Genomic DNA, 24396 nt, shown 5'->3' on the forward strand with positions numbered 1-24396 from the left:
CTGCAAAGAGCACCAGCTTACTCTCCTAAATCTTTGGCAAAATAAATTATGCTTCTGCACATATGTTCCTGCATCGGACATATAGAAGTTATACAATGCTGGTGCAAAGATGCAGCCCTGTCTCAAACCATTTGAGGTCTTTATCTGAAAGGATAAAAGACCTTCACTATATAGACAAATCTGCACCTTTGAGCCTTTGTGTAGGTGTATTAAAATGGAATGAATTTCCACAGGCAATCCCAGGGATAGTAATTTTGACCATGATAATGATCTGTCCACAAGATCAAACACAATGGACAGATCCATTGCCGCAATATATGGGGGCCAGGCCAATTCTTGAAGTAAGGTTAAAACCAGACCACCTACCTCAGTCCCAAAACCTTTTCTAAAGCCAAATTGCAGGTTTTATAATATGGAATTCGAAGTTGACCATTCTTCCAGTTGATGCAAGATCAGGCCCTCGAAAATGTTTGATTCCGCATCGAGCAATGCAATGGGTCGGTAATTTAACGGAAGGGCTCTGTCTCCTTTTTTATAAATTGGGACTACGTATGATAGATTCCAAGAGCTGAAGATATGCTTGGTGTTCGAGATGTCTGAGAGTAGAAAACATGGCCCAAATTTCATGGTTGGCCATCAGTACAATATTTGCCAAGCCATTGGGCCAAGCTGCTCGGGACAGGCTTGACTTTCTAATTTATATCATAATATCAGTGATTGAAAAGGTACAATTCCATGAAGCCTTTTGAATTGAGTCTGCCAGTGCAAAGGGGGGAGCTCTAACAGCGTACAGTGAGCCAAAGTGACCAGCCCAAACCTCTTCAGCGATGGGATTTAATTGTGTAACAGCCTGAGGCGTCTCATTTGCATTTATTAGTCGCCAAAACTGGCGTGAGGAGCCGTCTTTCAGGGCATTCAGCATTGATTCATTGTTGGCTTGCGCCATGAGACACTCATGGCCCTTGAGCGCGTTTTTTAGAATTTGTTTCAATTTCTTGGAACCTTCCTTTTGAATTTCACGAGAAAGACCCAAATTCCAAAGTCTTCTAAGGTCTCTGTGCAGTGCATTTTTTGCCAACCGTACCAGATTATCATAAACAAGAGGATGGGTTGCAGGGTGGGTGCGCTTTCTACTGGCTTTGGTTGACCTAAAGATTAAAGAGTCAAGATAAGGAGTAAAATTTGAATAAGTAAATAAAAAACGTCGACATTCTAAGTGGTTGATGCGATGCTCAGACACAAAGACTTTATTGAATTCTTGAATGTTTCCATTGTGCCAAGTAACTTGGTTTTTTGCTGGATTTATGTATACATTTTGTTGCATGTGGGTTTGCGGTAGCCTATGCCTAGCTAGACGGACCGCGACTTCTAGGATCCTGTGATCACTCGCAGAGGTGGCTGTAATATTAGAGGAGTGTGCCAAATCAAATATGAACTCCGAGGCAAAAATATAATCAATAGTGGAGGACCTAGTGCCCACCGACCATGTGTGGGGATCACAGGCCAAATTGAGAGTGGAGTTTATTGTGCGTAGGCCCCAGGTTCTAAAATATTGATACCAAAGGTGGCTCTCCAGTTTCTTTCTGGAAGAATCCAGGCTACCTCCTCTATAATCTGTATTGACTCCCACCTTTCTGACGAAAGGAAAGTCGGAGTCCTTTGAATAAGATGCATTCGAGTAATTGGCAGCAGGGATTTCGGCATTTAGGTCGCCCAATGCAAGGACCTGCAGTCCTTTAAATTTAGTCATTAAATCAACAGTTAAGCTATCCATCTTGCCAATTAATTCAGGTAAATGATGTCCTGTGGAGCAATAGATATTAAAAATAAGTAGGAAGACGGGTGGCGCACAACCTCCCACTTCCATAACCACAGCAAGAACACTTGGGGGTAGGCACACAGAGACAAGCATGGTAAATCCTTCCCCCAACTTAATTGCAGTTAAAAGCCCTCCTGCACGCCTACTTCTGTTGTTCTTGGTGGCCAGCACATAACGAAAATCAAATCCATACAAATACCAAGGAAAGACTATCCAGGAATTCAAAGATAGTATTAAGAGATCATTATTCTGATTTTAGACTTTGTTTCAGAGATTTTAGTTGCGAAATAGAATCCTGGAGGGATAAAGCGAGCTACCTTCAGCTCTTCTTCAGATTTTGGGACTGGGTCAATATTTATATATGAACCAGACTCAGAGTCAGGAGCAGGATGCCATCTTTCTTGAGTATAGGGGACATGGAGCAAGCTTGAGCTAAATATCAGGATGTTGTAGCCAAGGCAGTTAAATTGGGAGGTTTCCGCTATAACCTTGTCCTAAATCAGGCGGGAGTGGAAGACCAATCGTACATAGTCATATCGAGTTGAGTGGATGCAATCCACCCTCTTTATATCTGCCGATGATAGATTGCTCAGAGAGGGGATATCATTTAAAAGGGCCAAAACACTCTCTCTATTAAAAAACACCAGGCCACCACAATCAAACAGGTAATACAAAAGAACACTCGGGTGGTCTGGATGACAAAGTTTTCCTCCAGTGTATGTTTTTTAGGTCACTGTGGAAAAGGGATTTTGGGACCCCCATATTAACGTCAGGTTGAGGAGGTATTCCTGTATTTATGACCCGTTCCTCGACCGGCAATGTTTTCGCAGTAATAGCCAGACCTGTAAGCGATATTCAATCAACACTACAGCTAAGTCAATGCCTAGTCTGGGATGCTGAGGGAAACCCTTATTGATATATTTTTAGGTCCAGTTCATGTACTCTGGATGACAACCCTTATATACACCCCTCTCTTAGAATCCCCCTGACCCCACTTAGCCAAGAAGTAGGTCTGTTTTGCAAATTTAAAAGGTTTATTTGAGAAATATAACAATATATATATATATCACACTTCTATAAATAAATTGATAATGGATATTACACTTGTGAATATGAGCAGTAATCAGCAAGAGGTAACTTATGAATAGGAACAGAAGAATGAGGTGGGAAAGAATGCTTTATATGGTTCAAGGAAACGCAATGATGAATGAAATGCAGTACAGAAATAACTTGATATGGCTTCAACAAAAGACAATGTACTTTTCCTTGACAATTCACTCCCCCACCTATGCAATGTAAGAAATGGAAGGAGATGGAAAGAGGAGCACACGGTTCAAAAGAATGCAATCAAATACAATACAAATTCAGTTCCCCCCCCAGCAAGCTTAGAGGAAACAGGTAGCAGTTTGAAACACAGGCCCAAAATGCTTTTAAATGTGATGGCAATGGATGGAAAAATGTGCTAACTGATTTTAATTCCCTCTAGAGATTCAGGGTGAGTGGGAGATGCTTGTTGGTATTAGTTCAGGCTCACTTTAGCAATGCTCTATGAGTTATTACCAGGTTGCAAACGGATTTTAACAAAGGAAAGAATGGAGCTGCTATTTTGACAAGTGGAGAAATTGAGCCAAATCGCAAATCGCGGTAAATTTCGCGAGTGTGTAAATCGCGATTGCGGTAAAAGTATAGAGTAGGAAGTCGGTTCTAGGCTTGTTGGGAAGCTTTCAGAGGAAAGTTAAATCTCGTTCCTAGGACAAACGGTTCCAGAGATACGGACAATTTAATAAAGGTAGATTTTTGGATTTAAAGTAAAACTCAAAATGACAGGTGACAGTTTGCAGCTTTAGAATGACAGATGACAGCTCGCAGCTTTAGAATGACAGATGACAGGATTACTAGTAGGCAGTTCTACTTAGGTTAAAATAGTTTGGATTAGATTATTTTAACTAAGAGATTGGTTCTGCACAGTTCTGCTAGGTACTCACAATATAAATTTGAAATAGGCCTCGTCACGGATCTGGTCAACGCGTCCAGCGGCGGTTCTCTCTGCTCGGCGGGTCAATCAGGCACCGGTTCTGCTCACAGCGATCCGGATCTCTGGTTCTGCTCACAGCGGTCTGGGTCTGGTCTGCGGTTCCGGCAAAAGTTCTTGGCACCAAATTCAAACAGCTCGCCCGGCTGTGGAATAGTTTGGTTAGGTTTGCTGGATTCTGAAGGTCTGCTGAGAATACTTTTGCTTGCAGTGGGCCTTCTAGGTTCAAAGTTCTGTAGTCTATGTTTTGCTTGGAAGTCTAAGTATTGGTTCTCTGGATATGAAGTTGTCGGTCAGCATGCGCCGCAGCAAATGGAATTGAATGTCTCTACCTGTCCCAGCAGTCTCTTTTTATGTGTTTTGAAAATGGGTGTGTGCCTGGCATAACTGAGCCTGCCCCTCTCTACTTGTCATTGGCCCAATTCTCCCCTCTCCCATGATTGGGGGAATTGGGTTGTGAGTCAGAGTGATGAGGTCTGTTTATGGGTCAGAGGATCCTCCTCTGGTCAATTTGCCCACAAATCTATATTTGATTCAAATACATATTTCCCCGATACACAATTTGTTGAAATTACATGTACACATTATATATTCCTTATGGTCCATGCTTGTCCGCTTCTGATCTTCCTGGGGGCTTGCATTCAAAAATGACAACATTTTGCGCTTTTTGACTGGCTTACCAATATCGGACATTTACCAAAAATTACACACATGTGCGCAAGGAGTATGGACATTAATTGATGAAGTGTCAGATTTGTAACATGCAGACATTTGGAGTGAGACCCTATTTTCCGCTAGCAACCCCCCAGAATACACCACAGAGTCCTAACGCCTCTTAAAACGTGCACAGAAATATCACAAGAATAATGATATTACTTATATAATTCTGACAAGTCCGCACTATGGGTTATCTATCTTTTTAAAATTATGCTCTGGCCCAGATGGGTGTGGTTTAGGTTCCAAAGCACATGGGGGAAGCTTCTGCCTGTCCCCACCTCCAGTTCGGGTGGCTCCCAGAGGCACTTCTCCTCCCACTTCTCCCAAGAGGAAGTGTTACGAACCGTTCCCAACGGTGGTCTTTTCTGCGCCGGTGGCGCTTCATGCCATCTATTCACGCCGTCACTCCCAAGATGGCGTTGCGGAATCGAATGGACGGTCTAGAACCCATTCCATCCATTGAGGAAACTCCGCCCGGTGATTTGATCACGTTACTTAAACCGCCGGAATGGAAGACTCAGCGCGTTGCTACTGTTGTTAGTGGTCACGCTCCGTAAGTCTTCGCTTAGGATAAATACTGGAATTTCGTTTCCGAATTGGTTCCAACCTTCCACCTCCTCCCTTAATTGAAACCTGCTTGTCTATCCTCTTTTCTCTTTCCCAGGCTGACCGCGACCAATCACTGTCGCTTCATAGCGTTCAAGAGCTCGTTACCGGTGAAGTCGCCTTCAGACCTGCTCACAGTCTGTAGGTTACCTCCCCTCTCCCTTCGATTCACATTTCATCACACAGGAAGCCTCGTTCTATACTTACCTCTCATTGTTTCCCCCTCGTGTCTATTCATTAGGAATCTCCGGACTACATCTCCCATCATTCATCCCGGGAATCTCCATTCACATCCCCCTTCGTACTCAGACTGGGTAGGTGGAGCCAAATCCCTTACATATTCCTACAACCTGTCTTCTCTTAAAACATCACTGACCTTGTTTTCTTCCTCTCCCAAAGTTCCCGCCGGTCCCGAACCTCTCAACAAACCCACCTCCGAGAATCGGCATAGCAATCGGCGAACTATCGGAGAACCTCCAGGAGAAACCCGCACGCTGAAACATTTCCACCTCGAGGCTGCAGCAGAAGTCTTGTCAAATCCCATTAACTCAACGCTCTCAAGCGGCACAGGGTTTTTTCCCCTTTACAAAGGGTTTCCCTGCCGCATCCTTCATTTGCCGAGTTAGAGGCGAAGGGAGGGTGTAACAGGTGAACTCCTGATAGCCTCATCTCACTATTGAAGACAAGGTAGGAAATCTCCAGTTGTGGTGTGGTGTTGGGGGGAAACTGAGTGAGCCATTACATTCCCACAGTTACAACTAACTCTAAAGTTAACAGGAAGCCACTTTACGCCCCGTCCCCCAATATAACATTTGCCTGAGTCCATTGTTCAGTTTCCTGCAGTCCCCAGGTAATTCAATCAGATAGGTGTCACCTCCTTTTTGTGGGGGCAGCAGAATGCAGCCAGGCCTGGGAACACAGCTGTTGATCCAGTTTCAACTCCTGTCGGGGTAGTTGTCAGGCAGAATCCAGTTTCATTAAGCCAGGTTTCAGCTAAATGTCACTTTTTGTTCCCAGTTTTCTACATTCAAATCAAACTGACAATTTTTACACATGCAGCAAGAGTGCTGATTCTAAGTTCAAAACTATGACATTTCAACGGTTGCAAACTATGTGACACTCAAAAATAGGTCCCTCATTTAATTTAAACATTTCGATTTTAGTGGTTTTCAGTTCAGTTTAACTTAAGCTGCTGACCTCGACAGCTCAGCCAGTTTTGTTATGAACATTTTTTTGGGCTCTTTTTCTTTCCAGACTTTGTATGCACACAAAACGTCATTCTGACAAAAGTCTGCTGGTGTTCAGTGAGATTTTTGAATATCCTACAATGTTTGAAAGCTTGCATTCAGAGAAACCAAGGTGATTTCAAAGGGCTTCTTAAGCTAACAGGCACTGCTGTTTTTCCTTTGGCACACATTCCACTCATGGCACCCCTGGCCCATCACGCTCGCACTGGTGGGTGGAAGGTTAGGCGACCATTTTGGTGTGCGCGCAAACTGCGCGGTTCTCCTGGATTCTGGCGCACATGTGGGCTTTTTGGCCATCTTGGATTTTCTAAGCCCACAGCACCAAATGTTGCAGCTTAATGACTCAAACGTGGGTCAGTACACCTGACAAAGCCCCCCCACCTGACTGCACTTTGAATTTGAGTCGAGGGGGAGTCGGGTGAGAAGAATGTTTTGACCCACGCACTGGTATGTCCGCATCATCTTCTTCCAATTCCGCAAATGGCACAGTTCAGCATCTTTTCCTCCATCTGGTTGGATCGATCGGTTCTCCTCGCCGGTCCTGATGGGAATATTGGACGGTACCCCGGGCCCCTCTGATCTTTGCCCCCAGTCTCCGGATTGTCCTCCTTGGCCAGTCTCCAGGTTTTCTTTCTCCTAGGACGACAAAGGAAAGAGGCAATACCTATTTGTAGACATTTCTTCCCCACCATTGATATAGTGGGGTGGCATATACATTTCATAGTCAAAACATTTGCGTTCTTATTTTAACAAAAAACAAGATACAATTATAAGACATTTTTTTTTCCCAAATCATAATATTTTAGAGACTATATGTGGGATATTTTAGGGTTGGAATTGAATTACTCTGGAGCGGCCCCCTCTGGTATTGCAGAGGACTCCTCCAGTTGTTGCAGAGTGTGCCTGGGATGGCAACACTTTAGCTGATTTATATGGACCCACTTATCCTCCCCCTCTGCCAAACTGCCTTTGGGGATGCAGATCTTATAGTCAACAGGGGAGATCTTGTCTATAATTTCAAACGGTCACTTCCATGTAGGCAAGAATTTTCGCTGTTTTGCCTGGTTCCTTTGGAAATTGTATAGATAGACGTGATCACCCACCTTATATTCCTTTCGGGTAGTTTTTAAATCATAGTGGGTCTTCATGCTCTCGGCTGATCTTTCTAGATTCCGCTGAGCATAGGCAAAAGCATGTTGAAGGTGTTTCCTTAAATTCTCCACATACTCATGAGTTGTGGAGGCATTTATCAGTGTCTGCTCTTGGGTCCTGTAGAGCAAATGCTGGGGAAGCACCATCTTGCGCCCCGTCATCAACTCAAATGGTGACATTTTGGTTGCAGATAAAGGGGTAGATCTGATGGCCATTAGGACCAGAGGTAATCGGATATCCCAACTTGGCCCAGAATCTGCCACAAACTTTTTTAATATGCTCACTATGGTTCGGTTGTATCTCTCCACTGCTCCAGAAGAAGCTGGCCTGTAAGCAATGTGTAGCTTCCTTTTAACCCCCAGTATCTCCCACATCTTTGTCATTACTTCACTGGTGAAGTGGCTACCTCTGTCTCACTCAATCAGAAAAGATGTGGTTAATCATCAGGGCAGCTGCTGTTTCTGCCTTGCAGTTTGGGGCCGGGAGACATTCCACCCACTTGGTAAAGAAGCATGCTACGGTCAACATGTACTTGTTTCCTCTAGACGAGCGAATTACAGGGCCTACAAAGTCGATTTGCAAATCTGACCATGGCAGTGTCATTCCCCTCTTTTGGAGAGGCGCACCGTGTGTGAGGGATGATGGCTGAAATTGTGCACACACAAGGCACCCCTTCAAGTATTGGTCGAGGTCCTGCCCCATGTGTGGCCAGTATGCAACCTCTCTTAAGATTTCCAGTGTTGTGTGAAACCCCCTATGACCGGCGGTGGCTGCATCATGGGCGTGACTTAACATCAGGCTTCGGAATGAGGTAGGAACCACACACTGATCGTGGCCAGCTTTGGATTTCCTTACCAGCAAAAAGTCTTGGATTCAGAACAGGTTTGGACATTTCATCAACACTCTTAGGTCTTCTTTCCAAATGTAATCGGTATCCATCAGGGGAAAGTTCTCAGGGTCCTGAAGGTGTTGGAAAAACTTACCAATAATTAGATCCCCCCTTCTGAGCTGTAATTAAATCAGCATCAGGGGTCTCCTTACTCCATCGTGCAGTTGAAAGATCATTGTGAGCATTTGTCTGGGACCTAGTGATAGCAGTGACCTGGATTTCCCCCAATAGGGACTCTATTTCTATTAGCTCCCCTTGAATGGCCCCGGTTTTGGCCAGCTGATCAGCTAAGTCATTTCCAGTTTTGTCTGGTCCCTCTACTTTGGAATGACCCTTGATATTTTTCCAGTAGATGGTCATCCCATTCGATGTGACCAGATCATTCATATTTTGGATTAGCTTCCCATGTTTCAGGGGTTTGTTATTAGCACATAACATGCCTCTGGTTTTCCAGTTAACCAGGTGGTCCACGAACCCGTTCCGTACATAATCCGAATCTGTGATTATGACCAGTTCCTGGAGTTGATGTTGGACAGCAGTGAGGATGGCCTGATGCACAGGCATCAATTCTGCCACCTGACTACTTCGGGGACCAATTTTGTATCCAGCGGAGGGTTCTGGAAACTCCTTCACCCATGCATTCCCTATGCCGGCCACCAGTTCTTTCTCCCCGTTGTTGTCAACATGGTAAGAGCATCCATCCACATAGACAGTGGGCATTCCCTCACACTTGTCTTCTTCAAAGACTTTGTGTGGGGAATTGAGGTATGCCTCCATGTTGTCCTTGATTTTTAGACTTTCGTCCTTGAGACAGTTTTCTCTGGCACAATCATGCAAGTCAGCCAGAACTTGCGTGAGGGGACTCTTCTTGTTTTGGCCATATCTGACCTCCACAGGAAAGCCTTGCATTGACAGAATCCCGGAAGTAATTCGGGAAGTACTCACATTTCCGGCCCGGATTCTGTCACTTTGGAGATATTGCAGAGGCTGGTGTGGAATCTCCACTATGATGTGTTCCCCCTGGATGAACGGGCGGTAATTCTTCAATGCCCACACCGTTGCCAGGAGTGCCTTCTCACAATCGTTGAATTTTTCCTCCACAGAGGATAAAGTTTTGCTCGCATAGGAGATTACTTTATTGACCTTGTCATGCTTTTGGTATAATACTGCCGTCAAGCACGTATTAGAGAACCCTGTCTCCAGGAAGAACTCCTTGTTTCTGACAGGGTAAACTAGGCAAGGCGCTTGTGAGAGGCTTCTTTTGGGTTGTCTTACTGCCTCGGATTGTTCTGGACCCCTTTCCCACTTGACCCCCCCCTTCAAGAGATGAATCAGGGGTCTAGTGATCTCTGCGTAGCCCTCAATGAACTTTCTGCTGTAATTAGTCAGTCCAAAGAGGCTCCGTAGTTCCCGCAGAGTTGTGGGATCCTTCAGTTTCTGGAGTGCTTCCACTTTCTTTTCCTGGGGACAGAGACTCTGAGGAGTAATCTCATGCCCCAAGAAATTAACACGGGTTCTACACCACTGTGCTTTCTGAAAGGAAAGTTTTGCTCCGGCGGCCCTCAACTGTGTCAGAACATAACGGATCTCCGCTATGTGTTCTTCCACAGATGAACTTTTGATGAGGACATCATCTACATAAGCCAGGTTACCCCTCGCACCCAGGTCAGGCATGGCCTTATATAGGAAAATGTTGAATTCATTGCCGGAATTGAGGTATCCGAAGGGAGTCCGGGTCCATGTGTACTGCTGGCCCCAAAGGTAAAAGCCAGTTTGTATTGGTCCTCCCTACTGACAGGCACGGTCCAGTATCCATTGGTCAGGTCTATTGCTGTGAATACCTGTGACCCCTGAATCTGGGCCAGCCCTTGGTCAATGTAGGGCAGAGGCCATCGGGAAGTATGGACCCATTTGTTGAGCTCCCTAAGGTCGACACAGAGTCTCCACTGGCCGTTTGGCTTCAATATTGCCAGCACCGGATTATTGAAGGTGCTGTGGACTGGACGGATTATTCCCCGGTACTCAAGGTTCTTAAGTATTTCAGTAAGGGACTCCATGGACGCGAGAGGCAAACGATATTGCTTCACAAACACTGGAGTCATTCCAGGGTCCATGGGAATTGTTGTGGTGTGTATGTCGGCGCGACCACAGTCGTATGAGTCTACCACAAAGAGATCTTGGAAATCCAAGAAAACTTGTTTCAACTTTTGCTTCTGTTCCAGAGTCATGCAGGCATCAGCTAGCTTGACCCTCTCTTCCACCATCTGCCTGAAACCTGGAAAGACTTCTGGTTTTGCTATCTCTGCGGCCTCCTCCAGCTGGGTGGAGAAGTCCCTGGTCAGAGTGCTGATTTGGACCGGAGGCTTCAGTTGGGAAAGGCAGCCCTCATGGACCTGGAAAATCACCTCATCCCCTCTGAAGTCACAAGTCACATCTTCCTTACCATAAGGGCAAGAAGTGTACACCAGGACGTTCCCCCCATGCCGGGTGAAAATCCTGTCTGGTGTTGTATTGTCATCACTGTCACTGTCAAAACAGTCCTTGGGGATTGGTCCTAACAGTTCATTTCCTAAATCAATGGAGAAATGTTGGTCATCAACCGCCATTCCAAAAATGGTGCCTGCGGCTAGAGTAATACTCTTTAAGTCGCTGTTATCCACCTCTATTGGAATGGTGTCCTGTTCTATGTTGACTAATGGTGTTGGGTTTACCCCTAACCCTTGCTGTTGGAGAGAAGCATTTAGATGAATGTAAGCATCAGGGTTTTTCAATTTTTGTCCTCTTTTAACTTTCACTTCCAGGGAGAATTGTCGGGTCCTTTCTGGGATGGTAACTTCCTCTTTAATCTGAATTTCAACTGCATAAGGTAGCAATTGAGCTGACCTAAATGCTTTTTCTGAATCATCAAAGCCCATGGGATTATCCGCTAATCGGGACCAAGCTTTGAAGTTTATTAGGTCCAAACTAATGGCGAAGCGATTGAGAATGTCACTGCCTGAGTAAAAGGCGGCAGTGACGTCTCGCACGACCCAACAATTATGGACTATGCTCTTGTTGCCAATGGAGATTTTGAGCATACACCTGCTTGGCAGGAGATGTTTGGAATTAGGTGCTTCCAGGTCCATTTCCCATTTGTCTATCAGTTTGAATGTGGGAATGGCTGGATCTTTTGGGAGTTGGCGGAACATGGCCTTGCTGATGAAGCTCTTACCGTTGTTCACACACACTCGAGCGAGAACAGAGTCCTTCCCATCATTTAACTGAACAGGGATGAACAACTGCTATCCAATTTGCTGAATATTAGCCAGGCTCTGAGCTGATTTCACATTTTTCTGGATTATAGGAGTGGGAGTGTCTGATTGTGGATTGGTAAAGAATTTCAGAGTGTTTCCTTCCAGTATGGAATACCACCTTAAACTGGAAGGAAGGTTGATTTTCAGAAATAGAGAGGACCCCCCATAACCAGTCTGTTGTCCTACTGCTATTACTGTCACGTCTGGAATTTGGCTGTTCTAGAAGTGAAATTCAACTTGGTCAGATTTGTGTTCAACCATGTGGCAGGTGCCGTTTAAACTAACATGGTTGACACTCTGTTTTAATTTTATTGGTCGGCTAGTCTGGGTCCAGAAGACCTTGTTTACACAATCTATTAGGGGTGACAACCTTCTCAGGAGGTCGTTCCCTAGTAAACAAGGGGTGCCCTCTGGAGTCACTACTATGACCCGGTGTTTCACCTTGTGTCGCCCAATTTTGATGTCCAAATCTGCAGTCCCCTCGACAGGAATTTCCTTCCCGTCAAAGTTCTGCAGTTGTCCAGGAAGAGAGGTGAGAGGAATACGGTAATTCTCCCCCCTTCCTGCATTTAGTTCATCAAAGGCCCTTTTGGACAGAAGGGTAGCTTGAGATCCAGTGTCCACCTGCGCCAAAATTGTACCCTCCCCTGTACTTGTACCAGGGCATAATATCTTCCCTCCTTCTCCTCAAGGGGGCTCAGATAATGCACATTTTTGGACAACTGGTGGGCTAACTTTCTGGTTTTGGACATTGCTAGCGAAGAGATTTGGGCAGTATTCTGTGAGGAGCCTGGGGAATCTGAAAGAAAAAGTTGGCAACTGGAAATGGTTTCGGGCTCTGGGCTGCCCCCCCCCTTTTTGGAGGCAGTCATCAGGATGAGTTTGACCCATGGGATTTTGGTATTGTTGGTTCTGGGATAGAATGATGGGCGGCGACAGCTCAATCCCCACATCTACCCAGTCTGAATTGGCATCCCTTGGGATCCATTTTTCCTTGGGAGGAGTTCCCCCATCTCTGAAGGAGAAGATCCTTTTCTCAGGATCTTCTGAGTATCCCTCTCCCTCAAATTGGAAGACCTGGACCTCCTCCACAAAGTGGGTCTGTTTTGGTCCTTTGTTTCTCCTACCCCCCCCCTCTGCTCCTTGGGAGGCAGGCTTTCAGGGGCAGGAGATTTTGTTTCCAGTTCCTGGTTTTCCAGGGGCTGTTTAAAAGTTGGGAAGGAAGCTTCCTCCAAGGCTTTACACCCCCCTTCCCCTTGTGCCTCCTCCCTGGGAACCGGTGGGTTATCGGGGTGCTGCCCCCGTCATTGTTCTGGAGCACCAGGTCCAGAGTTTGGGGCATTCTGCGGTGGCATGCTCATCTAAAGGTTCTGTTGAGCCCTCAGTATGTGACCCAGATCTCGTGCCATCTTTTGGACCTGGCGCTCAAGTTGTGAAACCCGCTCAGGCTGATACGGGGCTCTATTTTCTCCCCTGGGCTGATCCCGGGAAGGGTAGCTACCCCTTCTCTGGTAATACCCCGGATTGGGAAGATTTGGGTACCCCTCCACCCTTGGCCTCCCCTCTCCCGGATTAGGTTGTCTGGGCTCAGGGAATTGGGGAAAGAAGGATGGATGATTTTGGGGCTGGAAAATGGGTGGATACCTGGGGAAAAAGTTCTTCCCAGGATTTGGTGAATTTCTGCCCTCCTGGGGGAAGTTAGGAGGGAAGTTCCCCGGGTCAGGTGCTTGGCTGGATCCCCCCCTGGGCTGGAGGAGTCCACACATAACCCAGGATTGGTCGGTTTCCCTTGTAGCGGGGACTTACATAGTCAGGGGAGCAAGGGACCCCATGTGTGGGACTACCTCCTCGACTCCCTGTCTGTGACTGGCCCGAGGGCCTTCTGGGCTGTGAATTACTTGGTGCAGGCAGGTTTTTAGGCCCCCCAATCTCCAAATCTAAAACGGGGGCAACCTTTTCCTCCGCCACCTTGGCAGCAGCAGGGGTGCTGTTGGTTCTGGGGGTTTTCTGCGCATTACTTTTATTTTCTATGGCCTTCTGCACCTCATAGATCCGGGTAGCCTGTTCAATGACCCAGTCTAGTGACCTCTTCTCGTGAAAATCTCTCACTAGCTGGGTCCTGATGTATTTGGGCAAGGTATGGAAAAAAGTATTAACAAACTCTTTGCTATCTGTGCGCACCCTTTTTGTAGTCTGTGCAAAAACACGCTTTAACTCCTGCACAAATTCTTGTGGGGCCTGATCCTCCCCACATTGCAAATTGTAGGCTGCCTTGCGAGCCTCTTGAGGATTTCTGTGCACAGAAAAATGTTTCAAGATGGCCGCCCTGTATGTGGACCACCTTGAATGGTTTTGATCCTCCAGCCCCGCAAAGAAACTGGAGTATTCTGGTGAGAAGGTCCACTTTACATATTGAATACAGCTTTGGCTGTCCTTCAAATGGAAAGTCTCCATCATTTGCTCATAGAGCTCCAAGTGTTCCCAAACAGAATACTTGGCGTTCTTATAATAAGGCGTGATGACACTCCTTATTGCCTTTATTTGTTTCAATGGGTCCTTAAGCAAGGCCCTTTTTGCCTTATTGGCCTTTTTGGTTCGGGTAACCCTGGTCCATTCATCCTCCGACTCAGAAGCACTGCTCCCAGAGGTGCCCGTCTGATCTTCCAGGTTTTCCCGGATTCTGAGAGCCTGGGAATGGCTGGCAGAATGTGGGGACCTGGTCTCCTGTGTCCTGTGAAGCTCAGAGGAGTCTTCAGATCCCTCCTTGCTACCAGGATTTGATGGGTATCCCCCCCACTGACCTAACTGGGCAGAGGTTTTCAGGATGCGCTTAGTGGGCCTACTCTCCTGGGGTTCCCCACTAAATTGCACTGTGCTTGGGTGCCCAGACCCAGATTCCCTGTCCATCCATTCCTGGGAGGTACTGGCCTATGAGCCCCATACTTCTAGCTGGATAGTAATCTGCCATCCCCGTGGCCCTGGGCTCATGTGCACAAGGGGACATGGGGGTGGCAGAGTCCAGGGACTGGGAGAGATGAAGGCCTCTGGTAGTAGGGCTCCTGAGGTTATGCTCAGGAGTTTCTCTTTCCCAGCGAACCTCATCTCTATCCACCCCTGTTCCCTGTTGCAATGCAAGAGCCTGCGCTTTCAGTTCCTCAGTTAAGGCCTTACTAGACTCTATCAGTCTCTCCTGCATCGCTACCTGTTTCTGGAGCCTATCATTGTGCTGGCAGAGAGCCTCATTCTCTCTCTATGCCTCCTGATTGGTCCTGGAGTACTGGGCCAGTCTCTGCTGCAGGAGGGATACCTCCTGAGTCCCATCCCTACTGGCCTGCTCTTTTCTTGCCAGAGCCTCCTCCACCCTCCTGGTGTGCTCTAACAAGTTCTGGTGTTCTTTTTGGAGGTCACCCAGTCCCTGGAGGGCCAGGTGATTTTCTTCCATTTTCCTTTTTAAGTGGCAGACTTCCTGGCCTCAGGTATCCCTTTCCTGACTAAGAGCCTGCATCTGTGCCGCCAGGTCGTCCCTTTGCCTTTGGAAGGCACCAGCTTTCTGGCGCTCCTGATCAAACTCTGCCTGGGTATCCAGGTCCTTCAGAATCAATTTATTGCTTTCCTCTTTTTCCCTATCTAGGTGGCTTTGCAGGGTGACTACCTGCTCGGCACATGCCTATTGAAATCTAATTGTTGCTCCAGCTTTTTCTGGCTCTGCAGTAGAGGGAGTCCAAACCTTCTTGGTACTCCTTCTGCAAGGCCAGAAATCTGGTATCCTGGTCAGCCTTTTCCTGTTGCAGCACATCCATATCCTCCTTTATTATAGTGATGTACTGTCTGCTGTCCTTTTCTGACTCCTGGCTCCTGAGCAGCCTCTGCTCAGAAGAGTCCAGATCAGATTGGGCCTTCTCTAACGCCATCTGTTGCCTATTCACCAGATCTTGGCCTTCAGCACGTTTGTCCTGCATGGCTCCCATATATAGGTACAAATATCCCGCTATCCTGGCAATCTTATTATGTTCATCTTTGGCTTTAGGGGCCATATATAGTTCACTCAGGGCCACATGTAGGGGACCCTGATCTCTCCATTTCTCTGACCCTGTTTCAGTGACCTGTTGCGCGATTGCCTGCAACCAGACCGTTTGGTCCTGATGAGCCACTCACCTCTCACAAATAGCTAATGTAAGAAGTGCTCTCTGGCTATTTTGATTTCTACCAGTGTTGTCATTCTGGAATTGAGTTCCTTCCTGACTTACAGAAGTTTGTAATTTATTTTATTGCAAAACAGACAGTTTCCTTAGAGCGTTCCTTTGAGGAGTGCTTTACAGCGTAACACAGCGTGGTGATCCGACCGGATGTATGTCTCCTGTCAGTTAGCACACTTTATTAATCTGCACAAGTGATAGATCTAACCCAGAATCTCCGGCTATGAGCCCCCACTTTTGTAAGCGATATTCAATCAACACTACAGCTAAGTCAATGCCTAGTCTGGGATGCTGAGGGAAACCCTTATTGATATATTTTTAGGTCCAGTTCATGTACTCTGGATGACAACCCTTATATAACACCCCTCTCTTAGAATCCCCCTGACTCCACTTAGCCAAGAAGTAGGTCTGTTTTGCAAATTTAAAAGGTTTATTTGAGAAATATAACAATATATATATATATATATCACACTTCTATAAATAAATTGATAATGGATATTACACTTGTGAATATGAGCAGTAATCAGCAAGAGGTAACTTATGAATAGGAACAGAAGAATGAGGTGGGAAAGAATGCTTTATATGGTTCAAGGAAACGCAATGATGAATGAAATGCATTACAGAAATAACTTGATATGGCTTCAACAAAAGACAATGTAATCACTTTTCCTTGACAATTCACTGCCCCCTATGCAATGTAAGAAAAGGAAGGAGATGGAAAGAGGAGCACACAGTTCTCAGGAATGCAATCAAATACAATACGAAATTCAGTTCCCCCCCAGCAAGCTTAGAGGAAACAGGTAGCAGTTTGAAACACAGGCCCAAAATGCTTTTAAATGTGATGGCAATGGATGGGAAAATGTGCTAACTGATTTTAATTCCCTCTAGAGATTCAGGGTGAGTGAGAGATGCTTGTTGGTATTAGTTCAGGCTCACTTTAGCAATGCTCTATGAGTTATTACCAGGTTGTAAACGGATTTTAACAAAGGAAAGAATGGAGCTGCTATTTTGACAAGTGGAGAAATTGAGCCAAATCGCAAATCGCGGTAAATTTCGTGAGTGCGTAAATTGCGATTGCTGTAAGTAATATAAGGAGTAGTTTCTAGGCTTGTTGAGAAGCTTAGATTCTAAGCTTTCAGAGGAAAGTTAAATCTCGTTCCTAGGACAAACGGTTCCAGAGATACGGACGATTTAATAAAGGTAGATTTTCGGATTTAAAGTAAAACTCAAAATGACAGGTGACAGTTAGCAGCTTTAGATTGACAGATGACAGCTCGCAGCTTTAGAATGACAGATGACAGGATTACTAGGAGGCAGCTCTACTTAGGTTAAAATTAGGTTTGGATTAGATTATTTTAACTAAGAGATTGGTTCTGCACAGTTCTGCTAGGTACTCACAATATAAATTTGAAATAGGCCTCGTCACGGATCTGGTCAACGCGTCCAGCGGCGGTTCTCTCTGCTCGGTGGGTCAATCAGGCACCGGTTCTGCTCACAGCGATCCGGATCTCTGGTTCTGCTCACAGCGGTCTGGGTCTGGTCTGTGGTTCCGGCAAAAGTTCTTGGCACCAAATTCAAACAGCTCGCCCGGCTGTGGAATAGTTTGGTTAGGTTTGCTGGATTCTGAAGGCCTGCTGAGAATACTTTTGCTTGCAGTAGGCCTTCTAGGTTCAAAGTTCTGTAGTCTATGTTTAGCTTGGAAGTCTAAGTATTGGATTTCTGGATATGAAGTCGTCGGTCAGCATGCTCCGCAGCAAATGGAATTGAATGTCTCTACCTGTCCCAGCAGTCTCTTTTTATGTGTTTTGAAAATGGGTGTGTGCCTGGCATAACTGAGCCTGCCCCTCTCTACTTGTCATTGGCCCAATTCTCCCCTCTCCCATGATTGGGGGAATTGGGTTGTGAGTCAGAGTGATGAGGTCTATTTATGGGTCAGAGGATCCTCCCCTGGTCAATTTGCCCACAAATCTATATTTGATTCAAATACATATTTCCCCGATACACAATTTGTTGAAATTACATGTACACATCATATATTCCTTATGGTCCATGCTTGTCCGCCTCTGATCTTCCTGGGGGCTTGCATTAAAAAATGACAACATTTTGCGCTTTTTGACTGGTTTACCAATATCGGACATTTACCAAAAATTACACACATGTGCGCAAGGAGTATGGACATTAATTGATGAAGTGTCAGATTTTTAACATGCAGACATTTGGAGTGAGACCCTATTTTCCGCTAGCAACCCCCCAGAATACACCACAGGGTCCTAACGCCTCTTAAAACGTGCACAGAAAAATCACAAGAATAATGATATTACTTATATAATTCTGACAAGTCCGCACTGTGGGTTATCTATCTTTTTAAAATTATGCTCTGGCCCAGATGGGTGTGGTTTAGGTTCCAAAGCACATGGGGGAAGCTTCTGCCTGTCCCGCCTCCAGAACGGGTGGCTCCCAGAGGCACTTCTCCTCCCACTTCTCTCAAGAGGAAGCCACTTTACGCCCCCCCCAATATAACATTTGCCTGAGTCCATTGTTCAGTTTCCTGCAGTCCCAGGTAATTCAATCAGAGAGGTGTCACCTCCTTTTTGTGGGGGCAGCAGAATGCAGCCAGGTCTGGGAACACAGCTGTTGATCCAGTTTCAGCTCCTGTCAGGGATAGTTGTCAGGTAGAATCCAGTTTCATTAAGCCAGGTTTCAGCTAAATGTCACTTTTTGTTCCCAGTTTTCTACATTCAAATCAAAGTGACAATTTTTACACATGCAGCTAGAGTGCTGATTCTAAGTTCAAAACTATGACATTTCAACAGTTACAAACTATGTGACACTCAAAAGTAGGTCCCTCATTTAATTTAAACATTTCGATTTTAGTGGTTTTCAGTTCAGTTTAACTTAAGCTGCTGACCTCGACAGCTCAGCCAGTTTTGTTATGAACATTGTTTTGGGCTCTTTTTCTTTCCAGATTTTGTATGCACACAAAACTTCATTCTGACAAATGTCTGCTGGTGTTCAGTGAGATTTTTGAATATCCTGCAATGTTTGAAAGCTTGCATTCAGAGAAACCAAGGTGATTTCAAAGGGCTTTTAAGCTAACAGGCACTGCTGTTTTTCCTTTGGCACACATTCCACTCATGGCACCCCTGGCCCATCACGCTCGCACTGGTGGGTGGAAGGTTAGGCGACCATTTTGGTGTGCGCACAAACTGCGTGGTTCTCCTGGATTCTGGCGCACATGTGGGCTTTTTGGCCATCTTGGATTTTCTAAGCCCACAGCACCAAATGTTGCAGCTTAATGACTCAAACGTGGGTCAATGCACCTGATAGACCTGGTAATTCAGCATGGACGATAGCGGGGACAGGTGGGTTAGCCTGGCCCCCAGACTCCCCCTCTCTGTAGACTCAGTCCACTTGTTGTACAGGACTCTTGATGGTCCACTCTTATCTGGTATAGCAGAGGGATTACATTTAGTGTCCAGCAATGTTTCCACTATCGTTCTAATAAAGACTTCTAAAGAGGAATGTTCCAAATAGAGGACAGTCGGTTTTATATGTTAGGATCAATTATAGCCTCACTGCCCACCATTTCTGGGGCTGCTATCGGGAGTATAGGGGGGATCTTAGGTCACCCGTCAGAGCATTGGCTGTCAGAGGTCAATTGTGGCCCAGGGTACTGGTATCCCGGTTCCCTTTCTGAGGTTATAGGTACCTTAGGGGCTTCCACTGTCTGGTACAATGCCCTGACCTCGGCAGGGCCCTCTACTAGAATTGGAACAGGCAGTGAAGGAGATGTAGCCTGGTTAGAGTGTTTTTTTTTTTTCGCGAACAGCTGGTATACCCCTCTTTCATCCATGCTGTTGGCTATCTGCGGTTGTGGAAGGGTAACCAGAGGCATATTTTTAGAGGGTTTAGGTTTAGTTTTATTTTTGTGTTTTATCTTCCCCTTATGGGACATCTCATCTGAAAGTGTATTCGCCGCTGGGGTGCCTTCCCCCATTTTTATCACTGAGTACCTTTCTGCCTCAGAATCAAGGCTGTAACCCAATGTATCTACTAGCTCCAGATCCTCCCTTATAAAATTACATTATGAATTCTTCAGAGGTTTTTTGTTAAGTTGCTAAAAGAACTATTGGAATGTTTTTTTCTTGTTTTTTTTTTTGTTTTTTTGTTTTTCCCATCACCCGGTCCCTCCCCAATACAACCCGCTTCTTTCAGGGCCAATCCGTCAGGTACTTTTAGGGCAGGCTCGTGCATATTTCTGTTTACTACTGGTATTGGTTTAACCATCACCAGCAGTCGTTCTAAAAGGATCCTTATGTCCGTAAAGCTGGTAGTATGTTTTTTTTATTTTTTTATTCTGCTAACACTGAATCCATAATATCCATATATTTTGCAGAGCCATCCCCTCCCGAGACCTGAGCTGATGGCACTGGCACATCTATAAGAGTACTAGAGTCATAAAAGTGCTGCGATAGTGCATGAAGTGCCGCATCTTTGGGCAGAAGGTCATGATCAGTATCCATAAAGGATTGTTGCAAAGTTACACGAGAAGGTCTCCCACTGTGTTCTCATGGATAGAGGGTGCGGGGGGAGGGGAGGGGGACAGCTCTATAACATGGTCGAAAAGTGAAAGACCTGAATTGGGAATAGTTGAGGAGTGACCCGCCACCTCCGAATCCAGCAAGGCTGAATCATCGGGTCTGGGGGAGACGGGGGAAGAGGCATGGCAATCACCATCCTTATCGTATTCTAGACAGTGGTGAATACAAGGAGCACGGATAGTATGTCATCATACATCCGCACCCCTTGCTGCTTTGAACTGCGAGTATAAGGACCCACTGATTTCATGTTAAAGGTATTGTACCTATGCTTGACCTTCTTATCGACATGCAGTCGTCAACACAAAAAATTGAAACAAAGCAAATCTGCTTCGCAATCCAAAAAAAAAAGGAGTTGGTAGTCACGTATATAAATTAGTGCAATCGCCCCCAGCCCAGTGCCCCTGGCATAACAGGGGCAACAGGGCACTTCTGCAGTGCACTTCCGCTAGGGCGTGTGCACCAGACTTTTTATCAGCTAACTGAAAAGGGGCATAGTCTCTAATAAAAAAATAAAAAATAAAGGGCATTTAGAGAAGTATATCTACGCCAATCCAAATGCATGGGGGCACTTCTGCAGGGCACTTCCGCTTGGGGGCACGTGCGGCAGGCTTTTTATCAGCTGACTGAAAAAGGGCGTGGTCTCTTGGTGGAGCATGTTGCTCCTGGCACATAACCCAATCGATAATGAGTGCTCCACCATTATATGCCAGTATTCCCATTTAAGAATATACTCATGTTTGCTTTGACTTGTTTTGTATAGTTGCATGACTCGCATTATGCACAAATCTGGCTCTGCCAATATATGCAGTGTTCCTATGAAAGAACATACTCCTGTCGGTTTGGCCATTAAAAGTGTCATGCCACAAAAGGAAAACATGTTCAAACTGGTTCCAATGTCAGCCAGTCTAGACTCATAAGAACACTTATCATGCTTGCTTCATCATAGATACTCAGTTAATAAAAAAGTCATGCTACACTAAGAAATAGCTAGGCTGCTAAACCAAAATGTAAGTCTAGCAATGTAATACTACTTATGATGCCTGCTTTATCAAAGATGCCAATTAATACATGTCATGCCACAGTAAGCAATGGCTAGACTGGCGGCACCAAAATGCCAGTCTAGCCATGTAATAACACACATGAGCTTGGCTTTGCCCGAAAATACCAGTAAAACATGCCAAGTCAATTTAGGATGTGTCAAAAATGCTCTAGTTATCCTCAGCCTCCCAGGGCCACCCACACACCCACCCAAACACACACACACACACACACACACACACACACACACACACACACACACACACACACCTACACACACACACACCTACACACACACACACACATACACCCCTTTCACCCACCAATTACTCACCCATACCTCTGTCCTCACATTCATTCATGCTGCATTCTCCACACAGGCGTGCACCCAAACAGAACATTCAAACACACACTATCACATTCATACTAATTCACCCACCCATCACTCACTCATACACCTTCTCTCACATCCGCTCACACTGCATTCTCCACTCAAGAATACATCCACCCACCCACACACTCATCCACCCAGAACATTCAAACACATTACCACATTCATACTCATTCACCCACAAGCTACTCACCCATAAACCACACAGGCATGCACTCAGAATTTTCAACCTCACACTATCACACTCATAACCATCACCTACCAGTCACTCTCACTTATACACCTTCTCTGACATCCATTCACACTGAATTCTCCACACAGTCACGTGCCAACCCAAAACATTCAAACACGCATTGTCACATTCCTATTAATTCACCCACCATTTACTCACACATAAACATTCTCTCATATCTGCTCACACTGCTTTCTCCACACAGGCATGCACCCACCCACCCAGAATATTCAAACACATTCCCACATTCCTACTCATTCACCCACAAGCCACTCACCGATTAACCTTCTCTCACATCCGCTCTCACTGTATTCTCCACACAGGAATATAGTCATCCACCTACCCAGAGCATTCAAATACACTATCACATTCCTACTCATTCACCCACCAGTCACTCACCCATAAACGTTTTCTCACATCCACTCACACTGCAATCTCCACACAGGCATGCACTCACCCAGAACATCGAAACACCCTATCACATTCATACCTATTCATCCACCCATCACTCACTCACACACCTTCGCCCACATCCACTCACACTGCATTGTCCACACAGGAATGCACCCACCTATCAGAACATTCAAACACACATTATCACATTCAGACTCATTGTCCCACCACTCATTGACCCATAGACCTGCTCTCACATCCAATCACACTGCAATCTCTACACAAGGCACGCACCCACCAAGAACATTCAAACACACACTATCACATGACTACCCATTCACCCACCCAGTGCTCACTCATACATCTCCTCTCACATGCACTCACACTGCATTCTCCACACAGGAATGCACCCACAAATCCACCCAGAACATTCAAACTCACACCCAATCACCCACCAGTCACACTCACACACCTTCTCTGACATCCATTCACAGTGTATTTTAGACACAGGCACGTATGCACCCATAACATTCAAACACCCATTGTCACATTCCTACTCATTCACCCACCATTCACTCACACATAAACCTTTGCTCCATCCACTCATACTGCTTTCTCCACACAGGCATGCACCCACTCACTGTCACATTCCTATTCATTCACCCACTAGTCACTCACCCATAAACCTTCTCTCACAACCACTCTCACTGAATTATCCACACAGACACACAGTCACCCAGAACATTCATACACACTATCACATTCATACCCATTCACCCCACTCACTGGTAAACCTTCTCGCACATCCACTCATGCTGCATTCTCCACACAGGAATGCACCACCCGCCAGAACATTAAAATTCACACTATAACATTCATACTCATTTATCCACCAGTCACACTCACTCATACACCTTCTCTGACATCCATTCACACTGCATTCTCCACACAGGCATGTGCCCAGCCATAACATTCAAACACACATTGTCACATTCCTACTCGTTCACCCACAATTCACTCACACATTAACCGTCTCTCATAGCCACTCACACTGTTTTCTCCACACTGGCACACACCCACCCACCCAGAACATTCAAACACATTACCACATCCCTACTCATTCACCCACAAGTCACTCACCCTTACACCTTCTCTCATATCCATTCACACTGCATTCACGACACAGGCATGTGCCCATCCACCAGAACATTCAAACACACACTATCACATTCCTACTCATTCACCCACCATTCACTCACACATAAACCTTCTCTCATAGCCACTCGGACTGCTTTCTCCACACAGGCACGCACTCACCCACCCAAAACATTGAAACACACTATCACATTCATACCAATTCACCCACCCATCCCTCCCTCACACACCTTTGCTCACATCCACTCACACTGCATAGTCCACACAGGAATGCACCCACCCATCAGAACATTCAAACAAACACTATCACATTCATACTCATTCGGCCACCACTCATTAACCCATAGACTTTCTCACACATGCACTCTCACTGCATTCTCCACGCAGATACACAGTCACCCAGAATATTCATACACAATATCACATGCATACCCATTCACCCCACTCACTTATAAACCTTCTCCCACATCCACTCATTTTGCATTATCCGCACAGGCACACACCACCCACCAAGAACATTCAAACACACTACCATATTCCTACTCATTCACCCACCATTCACTCATCCATACACCTTCTCTCACATGCACTCACACTGCAATCTCCACACAGGCATGCACCCACCCAGAACATTG

Source organism: Ambystoma mexicanum, chromosome 9 (genome assembly GCF_040938575.1).
Source record: "Ambystoma mexicanum isolate Mex_15411 chromosome 9, UKY_AmexF1_1, whole genome shotgun sequence".
Lineage (NCBI taxonomy): Eukaryota > Metazoa > Chordata > Amphibia > Caudata > Ambystomatidae > Ambystoma > Ambystoma mexicanum.